Here is a 12,302-nt window from a genome sequence, read left to right on the forward strand (position 1 = left end):
ATCCGCGCCGTATGGGATCCGCGGTTTAAAAATTTTAATTTTCAAATGTTTAAAGCGAGCCAAAAATTATTCTTTCATATATTTTAACATTACATTGATTGCACATTATGATGGTACCATCAGTATAACTGCGTACAAACTTTTTGATGTAATATACGTAAAATGAATCCGCGCCGTATGGAATCCGCGGTATAAAAATTTTAATTTTTAATTGTTTAAAGCGAGCCAAAAATTATTCTTGTATATATTTCAATATTACATTGATTGCACATTATGATGGTACCATCAGGATAACAGCGTACAAACTTTTTGATCTAATATATGTAAAATGAATCCGCGCCATATGGGATCCGCGGTATAAAAATTTTAATTTTCAATTATTTAAAGCGAGCCAAAAATTAATTTTGTATATATTTCAACTCTACATTATATGCACATTGTGATGGTACCATCAGCATACCAGCGTACATACTTTTTGATCTAATATATGTAAAATGAATCCGCGCCGTATGGGATCCGCGGTTTAAAAATTTTAATTTTTAATTGTTTAAAGCGAGCCAAAAATTAATATTGTATATATTTCAACTCTATATTATATGCACATTATGATGGTACCATCAGCATACCAGCGTACATACTTTTTGATCTAATAAATGTAAAATGAATCCGCGCCGTATGGGATCCGCGGTTTAAAAATTTTAATTTTCAAATGTTTAAAGCGAGCCAAAAATTATTCTTTCATATAATTTAACATTACATTGATTGCACATTATGATGGTACCATCAGGATAACTGCGTACAAACTTTTTGATGTAATATACGTAAAATGAATCCGCGCTGTATGAAATCCGCGGTATAAAAATTTTAATTTTTAATTGTTTAAAGCGAGCCAAAAATTATTCTTGTATATATTTCAATATTACATTGATTGCACATTATGATGGTACCATCAGGATAACAGCGTACAAACTTTTTGATCTAATATATGTAAAATGAATCCGCGCCATATGGGATCCGCGGTATAAAAATTTTAATTTTCAATTGTTTAAAGCGAGCCAAAAATTAATCTTGTATATATTTCAACTCTATATTATATGCACATTATGATGGTACCATCAGCATACCAGCGTACTTACTTTTTGATCTAATATACGTAAATTGAATCCGCGCCGTATGGGATCCGCGGTATAAAAATTTTAATTTTCAATTGTTTAAAGCGAGCCAAAAATTAATCTTGTATATATTTCAACTCTATATTATATGCACATTATGATGGTACCATCAGCATACCAGCGTACGTACTTTTTGATCTAATATATGTAAAATGAATCCGCGCCGTATGGGATCCGCGGTATAAAAATTTTAATTTTCAATTGTTTAAAGCGAGCCAAAAATTATTCTTTCATATATTTCAATATTAAATTGATTGCACATTATGATGGTACCATCAGGATAACAGCGTACAAACTTTTTGATGTAATATACGTAAAATGAATCCGCGCCGTATGGGATCCGCGGTATAAAAATTTTAATTTTTAATTGTTTAAAGCGAGCCAAAAATTAATATTGTATATATTTCAACTCTATATTATATGCACATTATGATGGTACCATCAGCATACCAGCGTACATACTTTTTGATCTAATAAATGTAAAATGAATCCGCGCCGTATGGGATCCGCGGTTTAAAAATTTTAATTTTCAAATGTTTAAAGCGAGCCAAAAATTATTCTTTCATATAATTTAACATTACATTGATTGCACATTATGATGGTACCATCAGGATAACTGCGTACAAACTTTTTGATGTAATATACGTAAAATGAATCCGCGCCGTATGGAATCCGCGGTATAAAAATTTTAATTTTTAATTGTTTAAAGCGAGCCAAAAATTATTCTTGTATATATTTCAATATTACATTGATTGCACATTATGATGGTACCATCAGGATAACAGCGTACAAACTTTTTGATCTAATATATGTAAAATGAATCCGCGCCATATGGGATCCGCGGTATAAAAATTTTAATTTTCAATTGTTTAAAGCGAGCCAAAAATTAATCTTGTATATATTTCAACTCTATATTATATGCACATTATGATGGTACCATCAGCATACCAGCGTACTTACTTTTTGATCTAATATACGTAAATTGAATCCGCGCCGTATGGGATCCGCGGTATAAAAATTTTAATTTTCAATTGTTTAAAGCGAGCCAAAAATTAATCTTGTATATATTTCAACTCTATATTATATGCACATTATGATGGTACCATCAGCATACCAGCGTACGTACTTTTTGATCTAATATATGTAAAATGAATCCGCGCCGTATGGGATCCGCGGTATAAAAATTTTAATTTTTAATTGTTTAAAGCGAGCCAAAAATTAATCTTGTATATATTTCAACTCTACATTATATGCACATTGTGATGGTACCATCAGCATACCAGCGTACATATTTTTTGATCTAATATATGTAAAATGAATCCGCGCCGTATGGGATCCGCGGTATAAAAATTTTAATTTTCAAATGTTTAAAGCGAGCCAAAAATTATTCTTTCATATAATTTAACATTACATTGATTGCACATTATGATGGTACCATCAGGATAACTGCGTACAAACTTTTTGATGTAATATACGTAAAATGAATCCGCGCTGTATGAAATCCGCGGTATAAAAATTTTAATTTTTAATTGTTTAAAGCGAGCCAAAAATTATTCTTGTATATATTTCAATATTACATTGATTGCACATTATGATGGTACCATCAGGATAACAGCGTACAAACTTTTTGATCTAATATATGTAAAATGAATCCGCGCCATATGGGATCCGCGGTATAAAAATTTTAATTTTCAATTGTTTAAAGCGAGCCAAAAATTAATCTTGTATATATTTCAACTCTATATTATATGCACATTATGATGGTACCATCAGCATACCAGCGTACTTACTTTTTGATCTAATATACGTAAATTGAATCCGCGCCGTATGGGATCCGCGGTATAAAAATTTTAATTTTCAATTGTTTAAAGCGAGCCAAAAATTAATCTTGTATATATTTCAACTCTATATTATATGCACATTATGATGGTACCATCAGCATACCAGCGTACGTACTTTTTAATCTAATATATGTAAAATGAATCCGCGCCGTATGGGATCCGCGGTATAAAAATTTTAATTTTCAATTGTTTAAAGCGAGCCAAAAATTATTCTTTCATATATTTCAATATTAAATTGATTGCACATTATGATGGTACCATCAGGATAACAGCGTACAAACTTTTTGATGTAATATACGTAAAATGAATCCGCGCCGTATGGGATCCGCGGTATAAAAATTTTAATTTTTAATTGTTTAAAGCGAGCCAAAAATTAATATTGTATATATTTCAACTCTATATTATATGCACATTATGATGGTACCATCAGCATACCAGCGTACATACTTTTTGATCTAATAAATGTAAAATGAATCCGCGCCGTATGGGATCCGCGGTTTAAAAATTTTAATTTTCAAATGTTTAAAGCGAGCCAAAAATTATTCTTTCATATAATTTAACATTACATTGATTGCACATTATGATGGTACCATCAGGATAACTGCGTACAAACTTTTTGAAGTAATATACGTAAAATGAATCCGCGCCGTATGGAATCCGCGGTATAAAAATTTTAATTTTTAATTGTTTAAAGCGAGCCAAAAATTATTCTTGTATATATTTCAATATTACATTGATTGCACATTATGATGGTACCATCAGGATAACAGCGTACAAACTTTTTGATCTAATATATGTAAAATGAATCCGCGCCATATGGGATCCGCGGTATAAAAATTTTAATTTTCAATTGTTTAAAGCGAGCCAAAAATTAATCTTGTATATATTTCAACTCTATATTATATGCACATTATGATGGTACCATCAGCATACCAGCGTACTTACTTTTTGATCTAATATACGTAAATTGAATCCGCGCCGTATGGGATCCGCGGTATAAAAATTTTAATTTTCAATTGTTTAAAGCGAGCCAAAAATTAATCTTGTATATATTTCAACTCTATATTATATGCACATTATGATGGTACCATCAGCATACCAGCGTACGTACTTTTTGATCTAATATATGTAAAATGAATCCGCGCCGTATGGGATCCGCGGTATAAAAATTTTAATTTTTAATTGTTTAAAGCGAGCCAAAAATTAATCTTGTATATATTTCAACTCTACATTATATGCACATTGTGATGGTACCATCAGCATACCAGCGTACATATTTTTTGATCTAATATATGTAAAATGAATCCGCGCCGTATGGGATCCGCGGTATAAAAATTTTAATTTTTAATTGTTTAAAGCGAGCCAAAAATTAATATTGTATATATTTCAACTCTATATTATATGCACATTATGATGGTACCATCAGCATACCAGCGTACGTACTTTTTGATCTTATATATGTAAAATGAATCCGCGCCGTATGGGATCCGCGGTATAAAAATTTTAATTTTTAATTGTTTAAAGCGAGCCAAAAATTAATGTTGTATATATTTCAACTCTACATTACATGCACATTGTGATGGTACCATCAGCATACCAGCGTACATACTTTTTGATCTAATATATGTAAAATGAATCCGCGCGGTATGGGATCCGTGGTATAAAAATTTTAATTTTCAATTGTTTAAAGCGAGCCAAAAATTAATCTTGTATATATTTCAACTCTATATTATATGCACATTATGATGGTACCATCTGCATACCAGCGTACGTACTTTTTGATCTAATATATGTAAAATGAATCCGCGCCGTATGGGATCCGCGGTTTAAAAATTTTAATTTTTAATTGTTTAAAGCGAGCCAAAAATTATTCTTTCATATATTTTAACATTACATTGATTGCACATTATGATGGTACCATCAGCATAACAGCGTACATACTTTTTGATCTAATATATGTAAAATGAATCCGCGCCGTATGGGATCCGCGGTTTAAAAATTTAATTTTCAATAGTTTAAAGCGAGCCAAAAATTAATCTTGTATATATTTCAACTCTATATTATATGCACATTATGATGGTACCATCAGCATACCAGCGTACATAATTTTTGATCTAATAAATGTAAAATGAATCCGCGCCGTATGGGATCCGCGGTTTAAAAATTTTAATTTTCAAATGTTTAAAGCGAGCCAAAAATTATTCTTTCATATAATTTAACATTACATTGATTGCACATTATGATGGTACCATCAGGATAACTGCGTACAAACTTTTTGATGTAATATACGTAAAATGAATCCGCGCCGTATGGAATCCGCGGTATAAAAATTTTAATTTTTAATTGTTTAAAGCGAGCCAAAAATTATTCTTGTATATATTTCAATATTACATTGATTGCACATTATGATGGTACCATCAGGATAACAGCGTACAAACTTTTTGATCTAATATATGTAAAATGAATCCGCGCCATATGGGATCCGCGGTATAAAAATTTTAATTTTCAATTGTTTAAAGCGAGCCAAAAATTAATCTTGTATATATTTCAACTCTATATTATATGCACATTATGATGGTACCATCAGCATACCAGCGTACTTACTTTTTGATCTAATATACGTAAATTGAATCCGCGCCGTATGGGATCCGCGGTATAAAAATTTTAATTTTCAATTGTTTAAAGCGAGCCAAAAATTAATCTTGTATATATTTCAACTCTATATTATATGCACATTATGATGATACCATCAGCATACCAGCGTACGTACTTTTTGATCTAATATATGTAAAATGAATCCGCGCCGTATGGGATCCGCGGTATAAAAATTTTAATTTTTAATTGTTTAAAGCGAGCCAAAAATTAATCTTGTATATATTTCAACTCTACATTATATGCACATTGTGATGGTACCATCAGCATACCAGCGTACATATTTTTTGATCTAATATATGTAAAATGAATCCGCGCCGTATGGGATCCGCGGTATAAAAATTTTAATTTTTAATTGTTTAAAGCGAGCCAAAAATTAATATTGTATATATTTCAACTCTATATTATATGCACATTATGATGGTACCATCAGCATACCAGCGTACGTACTTTTTGATCTAATATATGTAAAATGAATCCGCGCCGTATGGGATCCGCGGTATAAAAATTTTAATTTTCAATTGTTTAAAGCGAGCCAAAAATTAATTTTGTATATATTTCAACTCTACATTATATGCACATTGTGATGGTACCATCAGCATACCAGCGTACATACTTTTTGATCTAATATATGTAAAATGAATCCGCGCCGTATGGGATCCGCGGTTTAAAAATTTTAATTTTTAATTGTTTAAAGCGAGCCAAAAATTAATCTTGTATATATTTCAACTCTACATTATATGCACATTGTGATGGTACCATCAGCATACCAGCGTACATACTTTTTGATCTAATATATGTAAAATGTATCCGCGCCGTATGGGATCCGCGGTTTAAAAATTTTAATTTTTAATTGTTTAAAGCGAGCCAAAAATTAATCTTGTTTATATTTCAACTCTATATTATATGCACATTATGATGGTACCATCAGCATACCAGCGTACTTACTTTTTGATCTAATATACGTAAATTGAATCCGCGCCGTATGGGATCCGCGGTATAAAAATTTTAATTTTCAATTGTTTAAAGCGAGCCAAAAATTAATCTTGTATATATTTCAACTCTATATTATATGCACATTATGATGGTACCATCAGCATACCAGCGTACGTACTTTTTGATCTAATATATGTAAAATGAATCCGCGCCGTATGGGATCCGCGGTATAAAAATTTTAATTTTTAATTGTTTAAAGCGAGCCAAAAATTAATCTTGTATATATTTCAACTCTACATTATATGCACATTGTGATGGTACCATCAGCATACCAGCGTACATATTTTTTGATCTAATATATGTAAAATGAATCCGCGCCGTATGGGATCCGCGGTTTAAAAATTTTAATTTTCAATTGTTTAAAGCGAGCCAAAAATTATTCTTGTATATATTTCAATATTACATTGATTGCACATTATGATGGTACCATCAGGATAACAGCGTACAAACTTTTTGATCTAATATATGTAAAATGAATCCGCGCCGTATGGGATCCGCGGTATAAAAATTTTAATTTTTAATTGTTTAAAGCGAGCCAAAAATTAATCTTGTATATATTTCAACTCTACATTATATGCACATTGTGATGGTACCATCAGCATACCAGCGTACATATTTTTTGATCTAATATATGTAAAATGAATCCGCGCCGTATGGGATCCGCGGTATAAAAATTTTAATTTTTAATTGTTTAAAGCGAGCCAAAAATTAATATTGTATATATTTCAACTCTATATTATATGCACATTATGATGGTACCATCAGCATACCAGCGTACGTACTTTTTGATCTAATATATGTAAAATGAATCCGCGCCGTATGGGATCCGCGGTATAAAAATTTTAATTTTCAATTGTTTAAAGCGAGCCAAAAATTAATTTTGTATATATTTCAACTCTACATTATATGCACATTGTGATGGTACCATCAGCATACCAGCGTACATACTTTTTGATCTAATATATGTAAAATGAATCCGCGCCGTATGGGATCCGCGGTTTGAAAATTTTAATTTTTAATTGTTTAAAGCGAGCCAAAAATTAATCTTGTATATATTTCAACTCTACATTATATGCACATTGTGATGGTACCATCAGCATACCAGCGTACATACTTTTTGATCTAATATATGTAAAATGTATCCGCGCCGTATGGGATCCGCGGTTTAAAAATTATAATTTTCAATTGTTTAAAGCGAGCCAAAAATTATTCTTTCATATATTTCAATATTACATTGATTGCACATTATGATGGTACCATCAGGATAACAGCGTACAAACTTTTTGATGTAATATACGTAAAATGAATCCGCGCCGTATGGGATCCGCGGTATAAAAATTTTAATTTTTAATTGTTTAAAGCGAGCCAAAAATTAATATTGTATATATTTCAACTCTATATTATATGCACATTATGATGGTACCATCAGCATACCAGCGTACATACTTTTTGATCTAATAAATGTAAAATGAATCCGCGCCGTATGGGATCCGCGGTTTAAAAATTTTAATTTTCAAATGTTTAAAGCGAGCCAAAAATTATTCTTTCATATATTTTAACATTACATTGATTGCACATTATGATGGTACCATCAGGATAACTGCGTACAAACTTTTTGATGTAATATACGTAAAATGAATCCGCGCCGTATGGAATCCGCGGTATAAAAATTTTAATTTTTAATTGTTTAAAGCGAGCCAAAAATTATTCTTGTATATATTTCAATATTACATTGATTGCACATTATGATGGTACCATCAGGATAACAGCGTACAAACTTTTTGATCTAATATATGTAAAATGAATCCGCGCCATATGGGATCCGCGGTATAAAAATTTTAATTTTCAATTGTTTAAAGCGAGCCAAAAATTAATCTTGTATATATTTCAACTCTATATTATATGCACATTATGATGGTACCATCAGCATACCAGCGTACTTACTTTTTGATCTAATATACGTAAATTGAATCCGCGCCGTATGGGATCCGCGGTATAAAAATTTTAATTTTCAATTGTTTAAAGCGAGCCAAAAATTAATCTTGTATATATTTCAACTCTATATTATATGCACATTATGATGGTACCATCAGCATACCAGCGTACGTACTTTTTGATCTAATATATGTAAAATGAATCCGCGCCGTATGGGATCCGCGGTATAAAAATTTTAATTTTCAATTGTTTAAAGCGAGCCAAAAATTATTCTTTCATATATTTCAATATTAAATTGATTGCACATTATGATGGTACCATCAGGATAACAGCGTACAAACTTTTTGATGTAATATACGTAAAATGAATCCGCGCCGTATGGGATCCGCGGTATAAAAATTTTAATTTTTAATTGTTTAAAGCGAGCCAAAAATTAATATTGTATATATTTCAACTCTATATTATATGCACATTATGATGGTACCATCAGCATACCAGCGTACATACTTTTTGATCTAATAAATGTAAAATGAATCCGCGCCGTATGGGATCCGCGGTTTAAAAATTTTAATTTTCAAATGTTTAAAGCGAGCCAAAAATTATTCTTTCATATAATTTAACATTACATTGATTGCACATTATGATGGTACCATCAGGATAACTGCGTACAAACTTTTTGATGTAATATACGTAAAATGAATCCGCGCCGTATGGAATCCGCGGTATAAAAATTTTAATTTTTAATTGTTTAAAGCGAGCCAAAAATTATTCTTGTATATATTTCAATATTACATTGATTGCACATTATGATGGTACCATCAGGATAACAGCGTACAAACTTTTTGATCTAATATATGTAAAATGAATCCGCGCCATATGGGATCCGCGGTATAAAAATTTTAATTTTCAATTGTTTAAAGCGAGCCAAAAATTAATCTTGTATATATTTCAACTCTATATTATATGCACATTATGATGGTACCATCAGCATACCAGCGTACTTACTTTTTGATCTAATATACGTAAATTGAATCCGCGCCGTATGGGATCCGCGGTATAAAAATTTTAATTTTCAATTGTTTAAAGCGAGCCAAAAATTAATCTTGTATATATTTCAACTCTATATTATATGCACATTATGATGGTACCATCAGCATACCAGCGTACGTACTTTTTGATCTAATATATGTAAAATGAATCCGCGCCGTATGGGATCCGCGGTATAAAAATTTTAATTTTTAATTGTTTAAAGCGAGCCAAAAATTAATCTTGTATATATTTCAACTCTACATTATATGCACATTGTGATGGTACCATCAGCATACCAGCGTACATATTTTTTGATCTAATATATGTAAAATGAATCCGCGCCGTATGGGATCCGCGGTATAAAAATTTTAATTTTTAATTGTTTAAAGCGAGCCAAAAATTAATATTGTATATATTTCAACTCTATATTATATGCACATTATGATGGTACCATCAGCATACCAGCGTACGTACTTTTTGATCTAATATATGTAAAATGAATCCGCGCCGTATGGGATCCGCGGTATAAAAATTTTAATTTTCAATTGTTTAAAGCGAGCCAAAAATTAATTTTGTATATATTTCAACTCTACATTATATGCACATTGTGATGGTACCATCAGCATACCAGCGTACATACTTTTTGATCTAATATATGTAAAATGAATCCGCGCCGTATGGGATCCGCGGTTTAAAAATTTTAATTTTCAATTGTTTAAAGCGAGCCAAAAATTATTCTTTCATATATTTCAATATTACATTGATTGCACATTATGATGGTACCATCAGGATAACAGCGTACAAACTTTTTGATGTAATATAAGTAAAATGAATCCGCGCCGTATGGGATCCGCGGTATAAAAATTTTAATTTTCAATTGTTTAAAGCGAGCCAAAAATTAATCTTGTATATATTTCAACTCTACATTATATGCACATTGTGATGGTACCATCAGCATACCAGCGTACATACTTTTTGATCTTATATATGTAAAATGAATCCGCGCCGTATGGGATCCGCGGTTTAAAAATTTTAATTTTTAATTGTTTAAAGCGAGCCAAAAATTAATGTTGTATATATTTCAACTCTACATTACATGCACAATGTGATGGTACCATCAGCATACCAGCGTACATACTTTTTGATCTAATATATGTAAAATGAATCCGCGCCGTATGGGATCCGCGGTTTAAAAATTTTAATTTTCAATTGTTTAAAGCGAGCCAAAAATTATTCTTTCATATATTTCAATATTACATTGATTGCACATTATGATGGTACCATCAGGATAACAGCGTACAAACTTTTTGATGTAATATAAGTAAAATGAATCCGCGCCGTATGGGATCCGCGGTATAAAAATTTTAATTTTCAATTGTTTAAAGCGAGCCAAAAATTAATCTTGTATATATTTCAACTCTACATTATATGCACATTGTGATGGTACCATCAGCATACCAGCGTACATACTTTTTGATCTTATATATGTAAAATGAATCCGCGCCGTATGGGATCCGCGGTTTAAAAATTTTAATTTTTAATTGTTTAAAGCGAGCCAAAAATTAATGTTGTATATATTTCAACTCTACATTACATGCACAATGTGATGGTACCATCAGCATACCAGCGTACATACTTTTTGATCTAATATATGTAAAATGAATCCGCGCCGTATGGGATCCGTGGTATAAAAATTTTAATTTTTAATTGTTTAAAGCGAGCCAAAAATTAATCTTGTATATATTTCAACTCTATATTATATGCACATTATGATGGTACCATCTGCATACCAGCGTACGTACTTTTTGATCTAATATATGTAAAATGAATCCGCGCCGTATGGGATCCGCGTTTTAAAAATTTTAATTTTTAATTGTTTAAAGCGAGCCAAAAATTAATCTTGTATATATTTCAACTCTACATTATATGCACATTCTGATGGTACCATCAGCATACCAGCGTACTTACTTTTTGATCTAATATACGTAAATTGAATCCGCGCCGTATGGGATCCGCGGTATAAAAATTTTAATTTTCAATTGTTTAAAGCGAGCCAAAAATTATTCTTTCATATATTTTAACATTACATTGATTGCACATTATGATGGTACCATCAGCATAACAGCGTACAAACTTTTCGATCTAACAAGCGCGCGCCATTTATTGATTTGATTGAAAAAGATTGATATCTATATATAACGTTTGTTTTAACTTGATTAATATTTTTTGACAGAAATCTGATTAAAGCGTTAATTTGCAAAATACAATTTAAAATGAAAATATGTTACAAAATAAAAAAATAATAATATTTTACAGAAAGAATTTTCTTTTAGAATTTGATTTAATATTTAAGACTTTGAAGAGACTTCTAAAACACGTGCAAATAAAATGTTTTACGACTTACACAGGCCTTAATTTTCGCAAAAAACGTTTAAACTTTGAATTCAAAAAGTAAGGTTTGTGTAAATCGTAGAACATTTTATGATGACTCATTTTATTTGTCTTGAAGAAATCATTAAAAGATCGTTAAAAGTTCGTCTTGTAGAGATCTTTAAAAGAACGTTTAAACTTGAAAAGTTTAAGGCCTCTATAAAGTCCAGAACATTTTCTGTCGGCTCTTTTTGTAGGTCTTGAAGAAATCTTTTAAAGATCTCTTCTATTAAGCCTAGAACAAAAA

The sequence above is a fragment of the Prenolepis imparis genome, unplaced genomic scaffold (assembly GCF_030444845.1).
Source record: "Prenolepis imparis isolate NDT839.2.m4 unplaced genomic scaffold, iyPreImpa1.0 SCAF_11, whole genome shotgun sequence".
In the NCBI taxonomy this organism is placed as follows: domain Eukaryota; kingdom Metazoa; phylum Arthropoda; class Insecta; order Hymenoptera; family Formicidae; genus Prenolepis; species Prenolepis imparis.